This window comes from Canis lupus, chromosome 35 (genome assembly GCF_048164855.1).
Source record: "Canis lupus baileyi chromosome 35, mCanLup2.hap1, whole genome shotgun sequence".
NCBI lineage: Eukaryota > Metazoa > Chordata > Mammalia > Carnivora > Canidae > Canis > Canis lupus.
Genome location: NC_132872.1, coordinates 11,892,209 through 11,917,030, shown reverse-complemented (window position 1 = coordinate 11,917,030; position 24,822 = coordinate 11,892,209). Strand labels below are relative to the sequence as shown.

The following is a 24,822-nucleotide window of genomic DNA, read 5'->3' as shown; positions in this document are numbered from 1 at the left end:
TTGTGCTCATCATAATGCCCAGACATATGAATGTCTTACAATTCTCAGAATAGCTTTTGATTTTTCATAGATCCATGCTGTTGCTTTCATCCTGGAATGTCCTGCCTCACTTCTAATTGGAAGGCACATTTTTAGTTTTCTTTCAAGATGTAGCACAGAGTTCTAATCCCCTAGTCTATGGATGACATTTTAATTGTGCCCTCCCTCAGACAGAAATTAACATACAATTTAAATTTAGGTATGTTAATTTACATATTCAAAATGATGTACATGTGTATGTTTATATATAAACCTACATAAAAATATAAGTAAAAATAATTAGAAGTTTTTGAGTTTTATTTTCACCCCCAATGACTGGCTTGTTTCTCCTGGGGGAAGAGCACTGATTTGGGGAGATAAGTTTCTCTACTCTGCAATCTTTTCGATGAAGACCCCCACCAAAGCAGAATTGATCACATTCTCTTTCATGCATCCATAGTCTTACATTATTGGTGTGTTTCTCCTATTTCATGAAATCCTTTAAGCAGGGACTATATATTAGACATTTGTTTATAACTACCACCTATTTGGCCAGTGTTTTTATTTTTTAATTCATTATCAAATGCCAGTCAATATTTATTCAATATTGGCTGTATACTAAGCATTATTCTAGGTGCTGGAGACTCAGCAGCAAGTTAATAAAAGTTCCTGACACCATTTAGCCTATAATTCTCTGGGAGGTGGGAATGGAGGAGGAATATAGATAGTGAAAAAACAAATAAATGTAAATAAAATGCTAGTCATGATAACTTTAAAGAAATAAAATAGTAACATTACTTAGAAATCGATCTGAGCTGAGGTCCTGTTTTCTGTTAACCTAATCACCTGAGACATCAAACAGCTATGTGGTTCTCTTCATATGGTTCCTTTATATTCTGGTATGATCAAGCGCATAGAGTGGAAAGTTTGTAAAGTACCAGGTTCTCCTTCCCCTATTGCCTTGCCTCTTCTAAAAAAGTGGGGTTATTTCCACAGTTGCCTACGTTAATCACTATTTACGTGGACTCACCCGGATCTACTGCTAAGAAGTCCCTCGAGCTTACCTCCTGATCCTGCTCCTCTAATGTTTGTTTTGGATCCGCCCTGAGTGTGAATTCTCGTCCCTAATACCCGCATCCCAATTTAGTTCACCTGTGGCATCTAAAAGGCACTCTTACGTTCTATCCATCCCTCAACCAGTTCCTTTCCCTGTGTCCTTGATTGTGGATAAATTTCCTTTGTCTTCAAACCTGCGCTCAGAGATTTGGCCAACCTTTTGGCATTTTCTTTAGGGGCATCATTTTTCTCCCGATGTAGCCAGGGGCATCTCAGGACCAGGAGAAGAGGTCAGTATGTCCTTGCTTCCCCATGGCTACTTTTAGTCCACTCTTCCATGGCAACATCTTCATTAAGTTTCTTCCATTTGATTATGCTATCTACCTTCTTTCTTATTCCAGAAATATCATATTCTGGAACCTTCTATGTCCAAATTCAATATGTGAATCATAGTTATTATTTATTTTCTTACTCACATTTTTTTCAACTAGCACATTTCTTGTAATTTAGTCCTCTATAGGATTAAGCCATTGTGATTGAGGCTTCATACTAAATTACCCTGTTCCTTACTTTAATTTTTTCAGCTCTTTCTACCTCACTAAAAATGTCCCCACACTCATGATCTTAAGCTTGAAATCTCCTACTCTGATTGCAACTCTGTGTCCTTCTTTTCCTTCTGTTTCATTTCATGATCTGCAGGCCTTCAACTTCTCCTCCTCTAAGCCCTGCTCTAGCTTCTAGCTCCTTCTCCAGCCTCTAACACATGGTAGGTAGTTTCAGTTATGCAACTGCTACCATTATAGAATCTCTTGCCTCTTGCACTTTGCAAATTTTGAATTAATTTTTCTTCTGTTTTCCAATGGGTCATTTGCAGCAGATGACTTTCCCTTTAATAGTTACTTTATCATCTCCCTCTTTCAGTCCCATTTCTGAGGAGGAGGTGCTTGTCTTCCCTGTTGAAACAAGTGAGCCTAGCTTTAAGCCTCCTGCTCAGGTAATGTCATGGTGTCACAGAGAAAGCATGGCCTGGGCTCTAGCTTCACAAAGGCTAGAATTTCAGGGCTGTTGTGGACATAGATATATTCTGGGGTAACTTGTTTAACCTCTTTGCACCTTAGATTTTCATCTCATAACACTGTTTCACAGTATTAACATGAGGACTAAATGATAAAACATAAATGTATCCTACATAGTGTTGGACCAAACTGGGCATGGGATAAATGTTAGTTTATTCCTTTCCCCTGGTGCTGTGTTAAGAATTCTTACTCAGCTTTCACTTTTCATAGAAGCCCTTGTGTTCTTTTTCCTTTGTGGATACATGTGCCTATGCTTACTCTACTCCAAACATGCTTTCCTCCATCACTGAGTAGTAAATCCCATGGTTCTATGCTCCTTAATTTCAGAGTCACATCTGATACTATTGACTATGTTTTTTTTTTTTTTTCTTGAAACTGTCATTTCCCTTAATTTCTCTAATGAAGCTGTCATCCTACCTTTTACTACTCCTTATTTCTTTTCTTCTCTGGTTCCATTTCTTACTCTACCTAACAAAAAATACTTCCCTAAGATTAGCCACCTGCTTTCTACCCTTTGCCTTCTATATATTTTTTTCCTCAATATTCTGCTTGCCTCCCATGGCCACAACTCTCACCTCTGAAATGATTTTTCTACCAAATCCCCTCCAAGATCCAATCCCAGATTTTCACCTGCTCCTTTTCACCTGCATAGCCTAGAAATATCTTAATATTTATAAGACTGAGACTCTATATTTCCTCTCAGTATTTTCCCCCAAAGGGGGACATTTTTTTCTCAGTTATCTTTTTTAAAGTAAACCCAATGCCCAACATGGGGCTTGAACTAACATGATCAAGAGTCATGAACCCCAAGATCTTGAACCTCAAGATCAAGAGTCGTGTACTCTACAGGCCCAACCAGGTGCCTCTTCTCAGATATCTTCTATACTTTCTCTATCTTGCCTCGCATCTAATCAGTTGCCTAGATCCATCAATCATATAGTCAACAAGTTTGTGTTTCTCTTCAAGAAGTATTGTTCCCAGTACCATCACTCTACGTCAGACTTTCAGTACCTCTTATCTGTACCTTAGAAGTGCATTCCTCAACCAGTCTCCCATCTTATGTCTACTTCCTCCCAATCTGTACCAGATCCTCTTAGAGACATTTCCCAGTTCAAACCCTTTGGTGGCTCTCATTGCTTTTCAACATCCTAGGCTCTTCCTAATATTGTCCCAGCCCATTATCACTATTTAACCTACTTATCATGAATTCACTCCTAATGACCTTCATTTCCACCAGACTGGAATATTTGCCCTTCTTGGAACATGCTCTGCCTCGTTCTGCCTTCATTAATATATTTATGGTGCCACTTTGCTCTGAAATGCCTCCTGGTTCTCCTTTCATAGTTTGAAATTCTATCCTGCTTTCAAGGATGCAAAAGATTTTCAAATCTTTCCTCCTCCTTGAAATCATTTATGTTCCTCATCTGTACTTTTCTCAACTTTAAAAAAATTTATTTGAGAGAAACAATTCTTCCTCATGGTTTTCAGTGTACTTATCTACTATACTGCATTGTATGTTGTCTAAGAGCAAAGATAGTCTTTCCTTCATCTTTTTCTCCCATTTTGTGCTTAACACATTCTCCTGCTAATAGTATTCATGTCATAAATATTTGTTGGATTGACATAAATTAGTAGTATAAGCTAACCTATTATGTGTAAATCAAAACTCTGATTTAGAAAAAAAATGACAGAACCAATTATTGATCATTTGGGCTTTTTTTAAATATATAAACAGTATGGGCACTCACAAAAACAATCTATAAACACAAAAAGATAAGTAGCTGCCCAAGAGTGGACAATCAGGTACATACAATAGAGCAAGAAGAAGACTATTTAGAACTTGGTTTCTAAAAGATTGTCACAGAAGAAAAAAAAATCACTTGATTTGGTAAGCTGTTTCCATTTTTGTGGAGGGTTCGATTTAGTTTTTGATAAATAAGTCTCTTATTTGGCCTCTTACAGTCATTCTTAGGGTAAATGACAGTCATAAAAATAGTAACCTTTAAAGTCTGTGCTAGTAAAATACACAAAGGTTAAACAATTAAATATCATTACTGTTTGGCTCTCAATGAATTTGGTAGTATGTTACCTGTTTGGCACTCAATTCCCAATGTCATCTCCTCAGAGAGGCCCTTCTTGACCCCTCTACCTAAATAGCACATCTCTGTCCTGTGACTATCAGCCCCTTTATCTTCCTTTGTATTTCCTTCATAGTACTTACAACTGTCTCCATTGGAATGTAATCACCTTGGGGGTAGGGACTTCGTTATCTGTTCCCTGCAGTATCTCTACTCTATTCTAGAATGACCTGCTACATGGTGAGAGCTAAATTCACAAATAGTTTTCAATGAATTAAAATGCCAAAAATAATCGATTCTTTCATAACTCAGGATGTTATTTTATTTGGTACCCCTTTGGTTCTGTTCATATGGGCAGGACAATTATAAAGCTCCTTAATCCTTTCCAGAAATCCTCTTTTGTAAATTGACCAAGCTATTCTTTCCTTTCTCTTTCTATGATTTTCCCTGCTTATTCTAAGAGAGAAGCTGGCTTAAATTTTCCCAGTAAGTGAAAATGGGTTTCTAATTCAAGCTTTCACTCTTTATCCTTTCCTTTTAATTCACGGTCATTCTTGTTCCTAGCTGGTCTCTGTTGACCTACTCAGAATCATTACTGGGAACCAGAAGATGGTATGTAATTGAATTGGTATCGCTGCTGTCACCATCAATTTGTGTAGGAAAAAAGGCTGAGGAAACACAAAGGCAGAAACTATAATTGAATTTGGTTACTCCAAAGGTAAAACATAGTTGCAATTTTCAGAGAGCATGGCAGGTCAGATGGTGAATGGATAGGGCTGAGTGAGATGGATTATCCCTAGGGCATATGAAAACCAAAAAGATGGACTTCGGCCAAAAGGGATGGTCAGAAATCACTAAACCCATAGCTTTCTTGAGGTCACTTCTTTTCTAGGCATAAAGTACAATGAACACTGGATTGTGAGGTGAATGGGGGATCAGGAGAAAGGGTTCTAGTTCTAGCTTCTCCAGTAAAGGTAAAACAATCAGCATGTTATATAATTGCCCTGGGCCACCATCAGCTTGCTTATAAAATTGAGACAACAATATAATTCCTGCCTCTCATGGTTGCTAAGAGGACGAAATGACATGGTATCTTTGATTGCTTTTGAATAGTGCTTCATGCTGTTTGGAAGCTAAGTCTTATTATTATTACATGATCAATGCCTTATTTCTACAATGACTAATCATTTCAGTTAGCTTTTTATCCATTACAGAAAGTATACCACAGAGAATTGACTTGCTCAAATTATATTTATTTAACTTCCAACCTCCCATTAATATGTATTATCATGGCTGGGAATTTAACAGCCTGTAAGCCAGGACATATGAAAGTAATATCTGCATAGCTTCCTTACATTTCAGCACTTCCCTTGTCACAGTGAGGAGTGATATTTACTTTGATAATATTTTATCAATGTCATCCACTTACCCTGTTGCCTGAACGATGATTTTTGTGATTTTGTTATAAATACTACCTTTCAGGGGATCATGTGACTAGACTCATTATGGATCATCAGTTTTCTATCCCTCTTTTTTCTACCCATAATTTCCCCCCACTGCTGTTTTTACCTCTTCACACTTTATTGCATGAAGTCATAGTCTAGAACTCACTTAATATTTTACTCTAATCCAGACCTCAATGAGTTAGTTAACAGAAAGTATGAACTGCCCAAGTTTTGTTCCACTATTTCATGTCTCTTTAAGTGTTGGAAAGGTACTAACAGGCTAAAGTTTATTTCCTTTTTTGTCATCTCTTGCTCTCTGAAATATTGGCAGCTGGACATAAATGTTTTGAAATCCTAATGAATGTCTGCAAATTGATCGTCTATTAAGGACAGGGTCACCATACAACCAAGTATGCCCAGAGGGTTCTGGTTTATACTTGGTATCTAGGAATAATTACTAATAGTAGTCCCCTGTCACTCACAAACATATCTCATTTGTGATAAAATGACTGCCCTATTGAGGATGATATTTTCAAATTACCTTCCAGTTGCTAGAACCATGGGTTATTACAGCAAGAAATTTTTTAGAGTTATCTGCCATTCTTTAACCACATGGACACTAAGAAAAAGCTTCAATAGCTTAGATCAACTCAATAAGTTAGTTTAGCTGCAAATTAGCCATGTAACTTTTGACAAACTAAATTATCTCTGACTTTAGTTTTAGTTCTAAAGTGATAGCATTGGCCTAGAATCTCTATGGTCAGTCCATCTCTGTGTATGTGTGTCTGTCTCTCTTTAGTCTTTAGTGATATTTTCTGATTAATAGATAGTATTTTAAAATTGAAACATTATGAGATATGTAATAATTAGAAAGGAAAGTGCCCTCTCAACTTTATTCTCTAGATATAATCAATATTAAATATATTTAATATAGTTGTTTTCTTAAGCTTTTTTTTCCCCTTGTGCTAAAGATGTAAGGAAAGTTGTCTTACAGAAGAGTTTTAGAAATATTTCTAAGAAAAAAAAGTATTTCTAAGGGCAATAGGAATCATAGCAAAGTGTCCTGAGGCTGATGACTCTTTAATTTTGATTTTTCTAGGAATCAGTTCTCTCTGGGCCTCATGAAATACAAAGGGGGTCAGGGCAGCTTTTTACCTCCTCTTTATGCCTCCCTGGCTTTGCATCAGGACTCGTCATTCGATTTGTGCAAAAGCCCACAGTGTTGAAGCGTAGTATGCTCTATTTTGGCTGATTCAACATGATATGAATTATCTGCTGGTTATATTGTAATTCCTGGACAGGAGCTACTAATGGTCCTCTTTGGCTCCTCTGGCTCTATTTAGTTGCAGTGATTTGCCTGAATTGATCAGTGGTGACAGGGGCAGATGTCCTGAGAGTCCTCATTTCCCAGGATGAACTGTCATGGTGGACAGATTCTCCACTGTGCATAGAGCATGGTTTGGATACCAAAAGCACATGTCTAAAATTAAATTCTGGGCTTTGCGTTATAAAGAAATGAATGCCATAGAACTAATGAGCAAATCTGGGCCCTACACTTCCTTATGTAGCTTTTGCCATTAATTAATGTGAGAGTAGGGAAAGAGATAAAATGGAAAAAATGAATTTGATAATAATGTTGTACTTGTTATAGTTACTGCAAGAAGATAAGAGTGCCACAAAAGCATTTTGAAACATGTAAAGGGTTACTCAACTGTTAGGCATAATTAAGTTTATTGTACTTGATTTGTGGTCTTTAGGTGGATATTCTGGATACCTCTGTTATCCTTAAATGTAGGTACGTTTAAGGTGTACTGTATAGCTCTAAGATATCCAGGTGGTGGAATTTTAATATGGTCCCTCCAGTTTTATGATCAGACATACATTTGGTCCGGTGCAGAAAATGTTTCAGCTCTTGGGTTTAATAATCAGGTAATCAAGTTATGCCACTTAATTCTTTATCAAATGGCAATTTGGGTAAATATCCCTAAATTGTTTCTCAAATTAAATTAGTGCAAAAGAAGGCTTCTCACTGCTCAACTACTTCCTTCTCATCTTGCAGTTTCTTAATTCCTCATTTTCTACTGCAGAGGGCTCCCACTTCTCTAGGGTGCCTGACCTCTACTCTGTTGTAAGCCCACCTGGGTTCTGAGCTTTACTCTCAGGGACCTCGTGCTAATTCTTTCCTGTCACTATCTTTTGAGCTCCTCAAAGGTGTGTTATTAATACAAGCAATAAAAAAATACTTTCATGCAAAGCATATTTCTGGAACCTAGTAACACTATGAAAACAAAGCCAAAAAACAACGGACTGATAATATTTCTACGATTATCCAGTTCTACCTGGCTTGGCTTTGATAATCCCCAGTGATAACAATAGTAGAAGCTGGAGGTGTTTGAGAAAATTGTAGTGTATATAGGATTACCTCAGTTAGTCTCAGCCCAGCTCCTTCTGCTAATCAAACCAGTGATGCAATCTCCTCCATTTTCCAGGAGGCAATTCTCTCTCCAGAATGATGGAATACATTTGGTGTATCTTACCCTGCCCTAGGTCCATGGATTCCCTACCCATCTGAACAGTCACAGCTGCAAAGGAACCCAATGACCCTGTGGCATTCAGCCTCAACACAGTAGCCTATTCCATCTTTTCTTGGTTTTGTTTTTCCTCTCTTGGCTGAATTGAATTGCAAATCTAGGCATGCCTCAGTGAAAGCACTTATATTTCTGATCTGCATCCTGACTCTCCTCCTCCTCAGGGACAGCAAAAACCCTGAGGAAATGTAGTCAGCCCCAGTTAAGCCAAACCTCTGATCAGATTAGCTCCCTGTTTAATAAGACCTCAGTAGTCATCCCAGCTGCTCTCCATCCATTTCACACAAGCAGAAGGATCAATGGCGGAAGACCCTTACTCTATGAATGTAACTTTAGACTGTTTCTCTTATCATAAGGTTCAGACCACAAGGCATATCGCAGATTTCAGTGGGAAAGATTTAAAACATAAGAAGAAGGAACTGGAAATCTTTATCTAGAGAAGGTGACAAAAACATGGACTAATAAAACATAGGTTCTATTTACTCTTTTTAAGCATGTAACCCTAATAAAACTTGTTTCTTTTGATGGCATAATGTCATAATCTTTCCACTTCTTCAGCCCCCTGGCTTCTTTTCCTAATATGTAAAACAGACTGCGATAACACAAGATAATTTTCAAAGTCTCTCTCTTTTCCAAATTCTCATAAAATCCTTGGGCCCTAAAAGGCTTTTATTGGTACGATATTTTAAGGAACGAATGAGGAGACCATAACATTGTTCATTCATTCAACCACCCATGCATTTGACAGACATTCCATTCAGTGCTAATCACATGCTGGCACTCAGGTGAGTAAGCCTGGTGTTTGGCTGCAAAGAGCTCAATTTAGGGGTGGGGGGAAATAGGGCCATAAAGAATAATCATAATCCAGTGTGGTCAGTATATCATCAAGACCATACAAGATATTATGGATGTACAGAGGAGAGACTGTAATTTCTATTACAGAAAGAAAAGTTGCCATGTCCTGTTTACAAGCTTAAAAAAAAACCATAGATGTCTCTACTTTTCTTAGCTCCCTCTTGGAGCTCTCATTGTTCATTCTCCAGGTCTGCTCGGTGTCTTAACCCAGAGTCTATATTATGATCATTTTGCCTTATGTAAGGATAATAACTCACAGAAATGATTTCAGACACCTTGAAGTTTGTGTTTAACTACAGCAGGCCCTATGAGATCTCAGAACAGAGCCTGTTGAATCTGTCCTGGGTTACCTCCCAACCCAAATACCTCATCAAAAATGGAGGTTGCCCAGCCAAACTGATGTATCTGGTTACCTATCTTAAGAAATAACAGAAAACCAGCAGTATTTCAAAATGTTAATGTATCTGTTTTTGACAGCATACCAAAAACTATGGCACGAAGGTTTGTTACTGAATGCTTTTTTCTTCAATTTTGTAAGTTGATGTTGAGTGCTAAATTCTTCCTCAGGTATAGTACTAGGCGTTTTCTCTTTCAAGAACAGTGTCCTTGTGCAATAGAAAAAATACTGAATCATTAGGAGACCTGGGGTTTAGTTTTGGCTCTGCCATTAACCAGTAAGGTGACCTTAGTCAAAGTATATAAACTCAATCTTTTCTATTAAATGAAGTTGTTGGGTGAAATGACCCCAAGTTTTCTTTCAGCTTTGAAAGAATAGTCTCTTTTTACTGTGAGTCTCTGATAGTCTCTGATCCTGAGGGTGTTCAGTGACTATGTGTGGTCAACAAAATAGGCTTAAGAAATTAGCATGGGTTCTCTGGGAAAAAGGCTGTGAGATGGAGGTTATCAAGCACGTGGTTTATTAGGGAGTGCTCTTGGGATGATCCCTAGAGAAGGGAAGGAAGGGAAGCAGGACTGAGCAGAGGAACAAGTAGAGCTTTGATGCAGTCTCAATGGAAAACATGGGTGAGATGACCCTTTGGAGCCATCTTGAATTGGAGAAGAGAGCTGGGCCTTTGACACCCTTGTGTTGAGCAGTCATTAGATATAGCCTAGGGTGAAACAACTCTCTGTAGCCAAAGGAAACCCCCAAAGCAGTCTGATAATTGAGGGCTTTCTGCCAATAGTGCTTGTGGTAGCTAGAAGAATAAGTCCTTCTTTCCTGAAGGGGATGGTGTGCACCAGGATATCTGTGTGCACCTAATCTGTGAGCATCTTTTTAATATATGCAAAAATGCCTAACAGAGTATCCATGCTCAATGGATGTTCATTTGTCCACTCCTCCATCCTTTTATTTTTTTCCCAGAGGTTCCAGGAGAGAATCAGCTGGCGATTTCTCTTATTAGCAAGAAAGGGATTCCTGTTTAAGGAAGGAGATTGGATCTACTAATTTTCTTCCAATCTGAAGCTACCTCTCTCGTCTATGATTCTGGACTAATTAACAATAATAAATAATAATTAATACTGCTCTATGGCTTACAGTGTTTTGAAATATGTTGTTTCATGTGATCCTCACAATTAATTTGTGTGGCAGGCTAAACTGTTATTAATAGTCTCATTGTAGAATTGAAGAAACTGAGGATAGATCTAATAACTTGCCCAAAACCAGGATGAGATGAAAGGAGACTTTGAATCCAGGTCTGCTGATCTCTGGCCCAGGGTTGATACCGTGATGCCAGAGTCAGCAGGAGCTCACAGGCTATGAAGCAGCTGATAAGACCTGGCTTGTGCAGCCTGTCTTGCTGGCCAGTCTTCCCAGCTGAAGCTGAGTTACTGGGCAGCACTAGCTTCCAGAGTCAATGAGTCTCTGGGCCCCTTCCTAGTGTTTCAGTTCCCTACATGTCAGCCCCCCATAGGTCACTAAGTTTGTGCAGAATACTATATATATACTGCAAATAGAGCCACTAAATTTGGTAATTTTATACACAGAGCAGCAGAGATGGTTCCCTATGACTGAGTTTGGGTTTATAGTGAGGAAAAGTCCTGGAAGGTGTATGTGATGTGTCACCATCCCATAGATCAGTGCCTCTCAAGCCTTGACTTGCATTTGGATCACCTGGAGATCTTGTTGAAGTGCAGAAGCTTTGAGTTGCTCTGGGGTAGAGCCTGAAATTCCATTCTTAAGCAAATGCCCAGGCGATGCTGCTGCTGCTGGACCATAGTTTCCCCTCTCTGCCAGTGACAGAAACCTGCAATCTCTCATAGAAAGCTCAAGATTGGTCTTTGGAGCCAATGATTTGAAAGAAAGCAGGTCGTAATTTTACCATAGTTACAGTTTGTCATCTCTTTCACCTCTTTCTAATCTCTACTCTTTCTAAGGAAGGAAGGAAGGTGGCAGAGAAGGGAAGAAAATCAAATTGGCAATGTAATATGTGGTCAGCGTCAATCAAGCTGTAAATTTATGTGATGCTAGTAGCAGGTGCCACGACACTGGATTGGAGACTTCTTATTTAGCAGAGTCAACATTATCCATTTTGTGAAAGAGAAATGGAAACCATATGGATGAAATCTGCAGACACCAAAGAGAAAGATGCTGGGGACAGCCACTCGGGAGTAAAGGGAGCCCTTGGGGTTAGAAGCCCAGAGGAAAGCCCTGTGATTTGGTTAAACCAGCTCCATTTAATGGGCTGTGGCTTGGTGTTTATGCAACAGAATGGCCCTCGCTGCAGTCCCTGGGGTGTTGATTTACTCTTTGATGGTGTCTGTACTGTAGAATCTGCCTTCATTTCCTGGCTTCTCAGGCTGCTGGAGGGGGTGGGTGGAAGCACATGCTTTTGAAGTGATTTCCTTGCTAAAACATTCAAATTGCTTTTTCCTAAGGGGATGAAATATTTTCTGAATTTTCACTGTATAGTTTCTCCAAGCAATAGAAGGAGGGGGCAGGGAATGCAGGATAGAAACAGCCTTAGTCAGGAATGTTCTCAGGGGTAATACCAGGCAGGGAGGGGGGAAGGGAGCTTTTTCCTACAAGGAGAGCTCTAAAAGCAAGGAGAAGAAATATGAAAACCAGGGCTTGCTCACCAGGGAAAAACTGTCACTGCAGTGGTGGAGTATACATGTGAACAGAATATTTAAAACAGGCCTGGCCAAAGCCCCAAGAGCTACCCTGTGCAGAGCGGCGCCCTCCAGTCACCACCTACTGTCTTCCCGACTCTCCACCCTGGTCTCAGGGTGCTGCTCCTGGGTGGGGTTGGCCGGATGCCGCCAGCCATTGTCTGTGTTGGGGGGCAGGGTGCAGGCTGCAGGCGCGTGTGTGCGCATGTATGGTGGGGGAAGGGCGGTGGCTGAGGCTCTCCAGGAGCTTGTGTCTCCTGAGCTTTGTGGGGGGAGCTGAGTTCAGGCCCTGGCGCCAGCCTTCCAGAGGGAAATCAGAAGCATGGTGCATAATTAGGCATCTCCCCCCCGCAGGCGAATGGGGAAGGAGTTTGCTCTCCCTGAGCATCAGTCTGCAGAGATGAAAACCAGGAGCAGACAGCAGGATTCCCTGCCACCTGGCTCAGGATTCCTGAGGCCCCTGCGAAGGATAAGGTGCTGCCCTGAGCTGCTGTCACAGATGCCACGAGCTGTCTATCTGATCACCCTGCTCCCTTTTTTCATGGAACTTTTTTTACCCACTTGTTTGAATGATTTAGCACAAAGAAATCACATTCCATCCTTGAACATTGAAAACCGTGGCTTTCTGAGAAAATGGCTTAATGAGAGGCGGGGATCTAGACAGAACAGGGATGTATGACTTAAAGGAAAGCTCCATGGAACTGGAAATACTTAAAATAGCCAATTTGGGGAGAGAGCACTTGCAGGGTTTTAGGTGATTTGCATGTGTTATTCTTTTGAGTTCCACAGCGGGCCTGAGGCAGGCAGGGTGATAGTCGTTCCACAGAGGAGGAGACTCCACTCTGAGAGGCTGTGACCCATCCGAAGTCACACAATTAGTAGGTGGCAGATTTGGGGCTCAATAAGCGATGTTCTGTACTGGGACAGGGCTCCAGTTATTCCATACCTTCTCCATATGGCAACCCTACCTGTCTTGGAGTCTATTTTATTATTGCCTGCAGAAAATAGACGGACCTCCACCCACTTTGTGATCCTGGGCCATATTCTCGTTTGTTATCATCTCATTAGATTTATTAAGAAAAACAAAATTTCCCCTAGTGGAATATGTGGGGTGGTTGCCTTGCCTGTCCCTCTACCCTCTATGACTTCAAGGAAACCACAGGGTGTCTGCAGTGTACCAGTGTTATAAAGGTGAAATCAGACTCTGACTTTCACCTATTCTGGTATAAAGCAAGTGAGAGGCAGTAGGGTAAATACCAGCATGGGCTTTGGAGTCAGACTTCCTTGAATATTCCAGCCCAATCACTGATTAACCTTTCTAGGCCTCAGTTTTCTCCTCTGTAAAACAGGAATAATAATAATAATACCTCTCTCAGAGGGTCGCTGTAGGGCCTAGAGAATGCATATGAAGCAATCAGGGGAGTGCAGTCTTAGAATGTTAGTGACTGCTATTTTTAGGTTCATAGGCTTTGCAGTGGGACCTTAGAAAAGAAGGTTTGACTTTGAGAGACTTGCAAGATTTCAAAGTGATTTAAATGCTGTTTGAATGAAAAGCCTATACTTTCAGCTCTGTGATTCTAAGGGTCTAGGAAATACCACAGAGCTCAGCCTGTGTTTCATGCATCTTTGTATTTCTCACAGTTACCAAACCCAAGGCCTTCAGTGGAAAATGTGCTCAGTGGATCCCAGTTCACTGGTGTAGGATGGGGGAAAAGGAGCGTGTATGTTGGGAAGTGGGTAGTGGGCTGGATGCAGAGTTATGGCAAGTAAGGGGATGTGGGGATGCGCCCTTTGACCAGCAACCCAATGTCTTTGGACTCTTCCTTTTTAGCTTTGCCTTCAGGACATACATAATATTCTTCTTTCTCATACTTTTTCCAGTACAATGTCAGTAGAGATGCTCTCACAATTATTGTCTTAGATATAATAAACTCTGCTTTACTAGGGATGTGAGAATCTTTGTTCATAATAAAAGAGAAAAGCAGTTACCTAAATAGAACTTCCAACTTTTCTCAGCTTTGGAGATTACTTGAAGACTAATCATTTCTGAATTACCTGCCCTGCTATTCTTGGCTCACGTCATTCTGTTCTTGAGGATTCACCAAGTCTGCCTTCTTACAAGGTCTCATCCTATTTCTCTTCACAGACGGGGCTCTACTTTCCTGGGTTCCCTGGATATTGCCATGGTCACAGAGACTGCTGTACCGTTAGCTCAACAGGCTTGATCCTCAGCATTAATGGAATTCTGTTTTTCAGTTGACTTCTCGATCCTTTTTGAACTGTCCTGTGAAATCCTCATTTCTAAACTGGAGAAAGCAGAGAAACCCTATATTCAAGACCTATAGGGATTTGAGCTCAAGAGAGCGCTTAAGTCTGTTTACCTTGGAACTGATGACGAGTAAAATGTTTAGTTTAGATCAAGACTGTCTTCATGGGAAGAGTTGCCTATACCAGGATGGAGAAAGGAAGCTACGATGAGGTGTGATATAAAAGTCATCAGCAGGGGATCCCTGGGTGGCTCAGCGGTTTAGCACTTGCCTTTGGCCCAGGGTGTGATCCTGGAGTCCCAGGATCGAGTCCCACATTGTGCTTCTCCCTCTGCCTGTGTCTCTGCTTCTTTCTCTCTCTCTGTGTTTCTCATGAATAAATCAATAAAATCTTTAAAATAAAAAAAAATTAATAAGAGTCATCAAGAATGCAGTTTACCCTCAAGTTACTTTACTATTATGGCATTGAAAGGGCTTTGTGATTATTGTTTATGTCCTCAAGTCCTACATTAGAGATGCTTGATCAAATCAAACCAGATAGACACAGAATCATTTTCTAGCTCTGTCCTTTACTGGATCTGTGACCTCAGGCAAATTGCTTCAGTTTCCTCATTCTGAAATGGCAAATAAATTCCCTGTGTGATTGTGGCACAGAATAGAAATAATGGATGTAAAGTGGTTCTTTCTGCCTGATATGTATTAGATGCACAATAAATGAGAGCTGTTTATTATTTTAGTATTTATAGGCTACTCATCTATAAGCCACTCACTAAAATATGAATATGCCTCCTAGAAGGAATAACACACTCCATTTATTAATTGAACTGGCTTTCACCTAGGAAAACAAATAGGTTCTAAGGTAAGAGACAAAGAGAGAGGGTGTTGGGGGAAGTGGCTTAGGGAAATGGGCAGAGATGGCAGGAAAATAGAATCCAGATGGACAGCTGCAGTTGAGATTCTTGGGTAGCCAGGAGATAACAGAAGAGCTCTGGAAGCCTGGGAAGGGGTGGTGATCAAATTGAGTGTCACCCACAGACTATACTGGAAATAGTCACCTATCACGAAGAGGGAACTAATGGTATCCAAGTTGATGGTGGTGGGGACAGAAGCAGATCAGGCCACAGAATTCCTGGTCTTGGGAAAGGTCCTTCATTACTGTTGTAGCTCATGAAAGCTTCCCCCCGAACCCCACTATTCTCCGATGCCTCCAGCTGCAGCAGAAGGGGGCTCGGAAACAAATTAGACATTTCTTAAAACACTGTATGAAGACCAAATAAAAAACAGATAGCGCATATATTCTTTTAGCTGGTCGTTTGACCAATTGCTTGCTCATGGGAGACTGACTTTTGGAAAATTGAGTGAAAGGCAGAACTTAAAGGACTCTTTCCCATTCCATCTATATCAACTCTCCTTTTTTGTGTTTTATTTATAGAGTAAATTCTGTGAGACTAATATATATATATATATATATATATATATATATATTGGTCTCAGTCTCCAGCTTCAAGCACAAAGCTAAAAACCTTGTAATTTTGTAAGTGATAAGAGTAATAGAAACATTTGTTCTAACATTTGGTCTTTGACACCAGGTCCTGATACAGAGTTCCTAAATTCCTTGGAATTTAGGAATGTCATTTGCTCTAATGAGGTAATTCTTGGTGGGCTTCTAAATAGCTTCAGGATGGGGGTTGGTCTCCAGAATGACCAAGCCGTGATTAGAAGATTGGGACTTTCAGGTCTACCCCTCATCCAGTAGGAAGAAGAGAGAAGCTGGAGATTAAGATAATGATGTAAATGCCTACACAATGAAGCCTCCATAAAAATTCCCCAAATTACCAGGTTTGGAGAGCTTTTCTCGGTTGGTAAACAACTTTATATGCCAGTAGGGTGGCACAACTCAACATCACAGGAACAAAAACTCCTGAGCTCAGGGCTTTTCTAGATCTCACTTTATAGATCTCTTCATTTGGCTATTTATTCATATTCTTTATTGTAACCTTGATAATAAACCAGTAAATGTAACTAGGTGTTTCACTGAGTTCTATAAGCCATTCTAGCAAATTACCAAACCCGGGGAGAGGTCATGGGAGTCTCTATTTAAAGCCAATTGAACAAAAGTACAAGTGACAACCTACAACTTGCAATTGGTGTCTGAAGTTGAGGCGATCTTTTGAGTTTGAGCCCTTCACCTGTGGGATACACACTAATTCCAGGTAAATAGTGTCAGAATTTAATTGAATTGTAGGATACCTAGCTCATGTCAGAGAATTGTTTGATGTATGGAAAGCACACACATCTGGTGTCAGAAGTATTGTGTGGTAGTTGTGTGATCATAAAGGGGAAACACAAGAGTGTTTTTCTTGGATTCCCTTTTCCCTGTACCTGGGACACTATATTAGGGAATGTTGTATGTGGTGCTTCAACTTTGGGGTTTTATTTTTTTTAAGTAATCTCTATACCCAACATGAGGCTTGAACTCACAATCCCAAAATCAAGAATTCACATGCTCTACCAACTGAGCCAGCCAGGCACCCCTGTGTGGTGCTTCAAATTTGAAGAAAATTATTTCTTTTTATCATAGTGAGGTACAAAAAAAGGCATTTCACTAGAAGAGTTGACCACCATTGATATGTGATTATTTTTTATGAGCTATACTCTGAGTCAAGCCTGCTGGAAGTCTTCCATCCCTCCCTCCCTCACCTTTCCAAAACCCTGAATTTTCCATCTAGTAGCCCATCAGAAATCCTCTGGAATTGGCCTAGAATAAAGAAGTGGATGATTTACTGGTTATACAGAACATTCATCCTGGAGAGTGGGGGTGGTAGCACCTTGCTGCCTTCCTATGTCAAAGCAAAAATATCTAGAGGATTGAGAGTTTGCTGGACCTAGTGAGCAACTTACTGGTGAATTATCTGTGTTCTCACTCTAGTTTCTTCCTGAGTTGGATCCACAAACAGATTTATTTGCTTCCTATGCATTTTTTAACTGAGTGATAAATTTAAAGAGCATTTTAAAGAACACCTGCCATGTTTTATCAAGGGGCTTTGATGCCTCTTAAGAACAAACTCAATCCCAGAAAAACCTCACAAGCAAAGGAACAGCCAAGGGAATGCAGCAGCCATCTGGAATGCCTGACCAAAGCAGGAGATATGCCCAGTTGTAGTACAGTAAGTGTGAAGTCTTTTTTTTTTTTTTTTTAACTTGGCCTAGAATGTTGATTTAATTACATTTAAAATAAGAGAAAGAAAAATAGTTTAAGATGTAATGTTCTCCTCTTGTAATTGAGGGAAACAGGCCATTTTAAGGAAGCATCTTACCAAGACCATTCAGAGAATTAAGTTGGTTGACCAGAAGAATACAAACAGAATTACCTAGAATATAACTCGATGCATTAGGATTCTACTACTAATTATTATTTATAGCAGTTCTGGGCATTGTTATACTTACTCCTCATCACAAATGTGCCAAATGGGCATTGAAATTCCTATTATTTAGATGAAAAAAATAAAATATATCAAGTATTGACCTAAGTTTTTAAAACCAATGAATGGAAGAACTTGAATTTGAACCTAAATTTTTTTCTTCTCTCATAATATCACACTGCCTTCTTACTTGCTTATTCTTTATTTCACACAAAGTAATTGTTGTTTTGTTATTAACCATGTATCTAATTATTCAACATTCACTTAGCCAACATTTGTTGGAAACTTCCTGTTTTCCAGGGATTATAGGGGATACAACAATTCATAAGGCAAAGCCCCTTATTTTAGAGTTTATAGTCTGGAAGGGAAATAATTGCAACACGAGGCAGAATGTAAAATCTGCCAAAAGAAAAGTATGTGTCTCTGCTTCTCTATTCCTCCTTCCCACAGATAATCAATAATTAATCCCACTTTGTATTTTGCTCATACCTGCCTTCCAAGCAGACCAAATGCTTTGCATATATTATCTTGTCAACACTCCCAATAGTAGAACAGCTTCATAGTTCAATTCCAAACAGCCATCGCTTTGTAAAACTGTGAGCAGCTAATCTCATCCTTTCTCCTGTCAGAGCAGTGACACGGTGTCTCACAATAGCATCAGTACTCTCAAGTACATTGCACCAGCACTGGGCATCACACACCTCAGTTTTACTTAGATCTGCATGGGCACACAGTCCAATTTTCCTTTTGTAGATTATGGACTGACAACCCAGTCAGTAGGGCAGTAGTAGGGGAGAAAAAAGAAAGAATGAAGACATTTAATACCATTTGGCCAGCAGCAGAAAGCAAACCCCAGAGGGAAGTTAAGGGTCGAGGCTAACATCTGAATGCTGAGTTATAATGAAAGTGACCATTTATGATGCCATATGCCTTACTTTTCATTATCTCACTTCACCCCTGCATTTCCCCCACTCAGAAGGGTTATACTTCCTGTGGCCAAGCGCTCTTATTGTTTCCATTTCCTTACAGGTGAAGGAAATGGAACTCAGATAGGTAAAGTAACTTGACTTAGGCCAGGTAGTTAGTCTAAAATGAGCCAGGAGTTCAGTCACAAATCTGTTTCTTTAAAGCTCAGGTCCCAACAACTATGTTATGCCCCTTCCCGGCATTGGGTGAATCAAGGAAAGCTGCGTATGTAGAGCTTGGATGCCTGGAAGGGCTGTGTCAAGACCAGGAGGACAGGAATTGAGAAACACACAGGTTTAAGGTGAAGTCATGAATAGCGTAACAGTGAGAACTCGAATGAAATGATGAAAGCCCTACTCGAGCTATCTTAAACCATAGAGGAACTTTTTGGCTCAGGGAACCAAGCTATGGCAATAATGGGAGAAAGGTCCTATGGTCTTTATCTAGAGAAGTGAAGGCCTCAGGGCTCTGTCTCCTCATACTTTAGTTCTGCTTCTCTCTTTTCACTCATTAGCACAAGCTCTCCCCATGAGGCTGCAACCACGTCTATATGCTGTCTCAGGATTTTCTCTTTATAGCTCTATGACTTGTGAGAAAAGAGCTGTTCCCATTAATTTTAGTTAGGAAAATTTATGATTGGTTTTGCCTAGATTCACCTCCCAGTGGCTAGGGTTACCATATAGGGTGACACTCTGATTGGAATCTTACCCTAACCAACCAGACGGTGGGAATTTTCTCTCTTAGAAAAAGAAGAAAAAGAGATCTTTGACTGACAGTAACATATGCCCCCTACAAGGAAAAACCAGATAAGCCATCAGAATAACAGACATAAGAAACTAGCCGTGGATAGAAAATACACCTTAAAATCAAGATTTTTTCCTGCCTAATAAAGCTTCCTGCTGCCAGAAGAGGTTCCATGCCAACCCAGGATCTACATCATAGAATCACAGAATCCTTCCTTCTCCTGTCTCTCCCCATGGCACACTAGGATCCATCCACATTGTTCTTTTTTTAGACACTTTTTGTAAGTATGAAGCTCATTTCTTCTTAGGCTATACTATCTGTTCCTTTGTTTGCAACAATTTTGCCCAGTTTTTGAGTTCTCAACTCACATGTCACCTCCTGATACAGGACATCCCAAACTACCTTTTTGTTATAAGGCCAGTTTTATCTTGTTATAGGACATAACACCACTGACATTCTTATTCCCCTCTTTTCTCCTCTCCTCTCTTTTAGTTTTCCTAAAACATGAGTTCTCTGGCAGCAAAGACCTTTTCTGTCATCCTGCCCATTGTAATGCCAGCACCTACAGTAGTGTCTCACATACTGTGTAGATCCTTAATACATATTTGTTGAATAATTGATGAATCCTAGACTTAGAAGGCACTACAGCATTTAACTTGGTGATTTGTACATAAGTGGTGCTTCAAACATGGTTCTGGTTTGGTTCTGGTTCTGAATAAATGAAAAATAGGAGAATCCAGGAAACCTATATTTTTCAAACTGTGATGGGAATTTGCTGAATTTGAATAGCATAAGCAGGACTTCAGATCTTCTCACCAGGGTTGAATGGCAAACATCCACAGGTGTCTGAGCTACATGAATGATGCTTTGCAAATGACTGGCTTCTTATGTGGCTATTCATTTATTGAGCAATGTCATATGGTAGACATCATGCCAACTGCTTTACTTAGTATAGCTCCAATTCTGAGAGTCAAAGTAGTAGGTAACTGGCCGAGAGCCCAAAGGTTTATAAAAGGCAGAACTGATGGGCACCAGGGTGGCTCAGTGGTTGAGCATCTGCCTTTGGCTCAGGTGGTGATCCCAGAGTTCTGGGATTGAGTCCTGCATTAGGCTCCCCCAGGAAACCTGCTTCTTCTGCCTATGTCTCTGCCTCTCTCTCTGCGTCTCTCATGAATAAATGAATAAAATCTTTTAAATAATTAAAAATCAAAAAATAAAAGGCAGAAATGGAAGTGTTTCACATGTGATCTAGCAGATCAAGAAGATTGTTTGATCAGGTCTTATAGTTGAGACATACCTACACAAACCCATCTCATTTTTTCTATGCTTGGCATGTGGATGAACAGATGAACCTCTATTCATGCTTGTCCCACAGGTTTTTGTCTCTTAGGACGTGGTTTAAAAATAGGGTCCTCAGAAGCACATCATTCTGTCCTGAGGACATATTAGAAATGCAAACTCTCAGGCTTCATTCTTGATCTACTGAATCAGAAACGCTGGGGGTGGGCCCAGCAATCTGTCTTAACAAGCCCTCCAGGAGATTCTGGTTCATTGCTTTGGGGCATCATTTGAGAGGTCAGGTAATTTCATCTGAGAGTACCTAAGTGTCAGTGGAGAATTCTACAGCTCAGTACTGGGAATAAAAAATGCGGGTAGAATGATGAACTGTCCTGGTTTGTCCAGAACTCAAGGGGTTCCCAGGATGCGGGATTTTCAGTTTCAAAATTAGGACATTCCTGGGCAAACTGGGATGAGTTGCTTACTGTGTTAGATTTTTTTTATTGCTACCATAACAAATTTACCACAAACTTATAGCTTAAAACAATGCATTTTTTATCTTGCAGTTCTATAGAACAGAATTCCCATGTGGGTCTCACTGGGCTGAAATCAAAGTATAGCAGGACTGTGTTTCCTCCTGGAGGTGTGACCTGGATTCACACCTGGTGGAGGTGTGAGAATCCATTTCATTGCTTCCTGCAGTTTCTAGAGACCCTCCCTGTTCCTCTGTCTTCAAAGCCAGCAATGTTGCATTTCTGTGACCATTGTGTAGCCACATGTCTCTGGCTGTAGCCAGAAGTTCTCTGATTTTAAGGACCCATGTGATTAGGGAGGGCCCACCTCAAGATCCTCACATTTGCAAAGCCCCTTTGCTGTGCAAGGTAACATATTCACAGGTATTCCAGAGAACAGGATTTAGATATTTTGGGGAGGCCATTACTTTGTCTATCACAGTTACCATACCTGGAAGCCAATTTTCAGCAGTAAATACAGAATTTTCAGTACTAAAACCAGTAGAGTCCTAGGTAGAGCTAGTATAAGTTGGTCCCTTCACTGGGGTGAGAGACCAGAGAAGAGCCATCTTGCTGTGGTGGTGGCCGCAAGGTGCAGTGAAGGAAGAGGCTCTGAGCTAGGCAGAAATCAAAAGCTAGGCACATCTGTTTTTTCGAGTTGCCTGTTCTCCAGTTTTGTGTAACCCGATTCCTACTTTTGCTTTTTCATGCTTGTGACATGATCTCCCATCTGTAGATATCTTTCTGTGTGTCGAGTATAACCATACTAATTTATTATTAGTCACTAACCATGGGTAATTCACTGTTGCTTATAAAATGCTACATTAACTACTGCTACCATTTAGTTATCAAGTTTTGATGGTAGCGAAAACAAATCACGACTTTAATTGTCTGAATCTGGCTCTGTGTGTGTGATCAGCATGTGATCAAGGCCTTGCTGAGTCCTACCGAGAACCGGTGAAAGACATTCCCGGGGATGCGGGCTGTAGTAGTAGCTCTTGCAGGGAAGTAATGTTCCATGAGTATTTTATTGTGTATGGCATATAGTAAGGGTTTCTTTATCCCATGTAAGTATCTGACTGTCTCTAGGTCTGCCCTCTCTTTAGATGAAATGCCACCAAACAAAATGCCTTCTAAAATAGCGAGAAATAGATGCATATATAGAGCATTGGTTATGCTGCTCAAGTTTTGTGAATTGAATATAAGCATGGATATATGAAACCAACAAGTGTCCCTCTTCTTAATGGTGATCAGGGGATCCCTGGGTGGCTCAGCAGTTTAGCGCCTGCCTTCAGCCCAAGGCATGATCTTGGAGACCTGGGATCGAGTCCGGCAATGGGCTCCCTGAGTGGAGCCTGCTTCTCCCTCTGCTTGTGTCTCTGCCTCTCTCTGTGTGTGTCTCTCATGAATAAATAAATAAAATCTTTAAAAAAATTTTTTTAAAAATGGTGATCAGAAGACTGGGAATGGAAGGGGAGTGAGGGCTTTGCCCACGTGATGTCAAGGGGTATGGTTTTAACTTTACATTATGATGGAGATGCTTGTCTATAAAGGAGAGGCCATGGTCCTGGGAATGAAGATAGACATGCCGGAATTCAAATCCCAAGTCCATTTCCTATTAGCTGTGTGACCTAAGGGACATTTCTTATCTTTGTAAGTTTTTTTTTTCTCAGCTTTAAAAAAAAGGATAATGATACCTTATATTTGTTGTGAAGATTAAATAATAACATTATGCGTTAAGTGTCTGGTACAGAGTTGGCACAAGTAAATGGCAATTATTAACATTATTGGTTCACTCTTCAAAGATATCTCCAATAATAGTTGAGGGTTTGTAAAGGTGTTTTAGTGCAGTAGAAGCTATTTTCACTCCTTGAAAGGCCACTCATTCAATATGCTTTCTATTCTGTGTCAGAATAGAAACAGATGGTATACAAATTAATAAACTAATAATCTGTGTCTTCCAGCAACCATAATCTTCCTGGAGAGATGACACTTGCTTTAACTGGAGGAATCAATTAGTGACATTTGGAGGAGAGAGCATGCTATACTTTAAGAACAGCATGAGCTGAACCAAAGCACAGAGGTAAGATGCAACCCTGGTCTGTGTTGGGAATTACATGTAGTTTGGTATTGCTGCAATGTGAGCGTATTAGGAAGGAAGTGGTCAGAGTTGTGGCTGAAGATTCCAGCTGAAGCATGAAAGAGCTCCATGATGTCAGGGAGCTTGGCCATTATCTGTGCATAGTGGGGATCCATTGATGGTTTTAAGTGGGGAATGATGTGATCTAATTAAGATTTTTAAAATATAACTCCAGCCAGCCTATGGGGGAGGGATTAAAGGAGAGGAAGGGTGAAAGAGAAATCGGAGCTATCAGTTAAGAGGCTCTAACAGTGTTGGTATCTGCAACTAAGTTATCTCATGAGACTTCAACTAGAGAACTGAAAGACAGTGTGAGCAGAGTTAAGGGAACTACCAAGACTGTGAGAGAATGCCAGAGCTAGCAACAGTGGGAACCATTACCAGCCCCTGGCATGAAGGGTCAAGGGAAGGGAATGGTGAGAAGCTATGGAGAAAAAGCACCGTGATAGGAGTTGTAGGAGTTGGGTTCCCCAGAAGTTGACCCTAGAGGAGGGTTCCAGGAAGAACTAGTCAAGAAGCAGGAGGAAGAAGCCATGTTTAGGTACTATTTCATCAGCATCTGATGGAAGAAAAATGCTATCCCATGAGTTAGGAGTTAGAAGGTCTGGTGCCAGGTCTTTTGCCACTTATACCACTCAAAGTCCCCGGCTTTTAGTTTGATCATCTATAAAATAGGGAAAGTTCATTCTTACATAGCCAATGTGGGAATGAAATAAGGAAGTATGAGGGTTTTGTAAGGGAGTAGGCCAATATAAAGTACTAGGACATAGAAAAATCGGAGATAATTTATTTAACCTGACTGATCTGGGGAATGTGAGTTCAGACCTGGAGCCATACATAGGGGCTGGTCTTAGGTTTTTTGGACCTGATGTAAGCAGTCTTTGAATTAGTTCCTGGACACTAATGGCTATCTTTTTAGGATGAATAGAAAAGATCCTGCCAAATGAATTTTTAACTTTTTTTAATGGTGGTTAATTTGGATAAATTTATTTAAAACTTAAAATTTAAATATTTTTTTAAAAAATTTAAAAATTTAAAAGATGGCATATAGGTGCAAATTACTGTGACTATTATATTTTTAAAAGGCAAATGTATCTGATATTGAGTCATTGTCACCATATGGGGGCTGTTGGTCAACAATGGGGCTGTTGGTCTGTTATTTTGCTGTTGGAATTCTGGCAATATATCTCAAATGAATAGAATTGCTACCATCTAAAATGATTTCAAAATCTAATCATTATCATTATCACTATTTTATATTTCCCT

The 24,822-nt window shown here is 40.1% G+C and overlaps 1 long non-coding RNA gene across 1 annotated transcript in view; it reads left to right on the top strand.

The window, feature by feature from the left end:
• The window catches only part of LOC140625168 (uncharacterized), a 208,792-nt gene extending 185,291 nt beyond the window's left edge, over positions 1 to 23,501 (top strand). Inside the window, exon 4 of the long non-coding RNA XR_012024543.1 lies at positions 23,381 to 23,501. This is a non-coding gene — a long non-coding RNA (uncharacterized lncRNA). The remainder of the gene's footprint in view (positions 1 to 23,380) is intronic.
• The last annotated feature ends 1,321 nt before the right edge of the window (positions 23,502 to 24,822 follow it).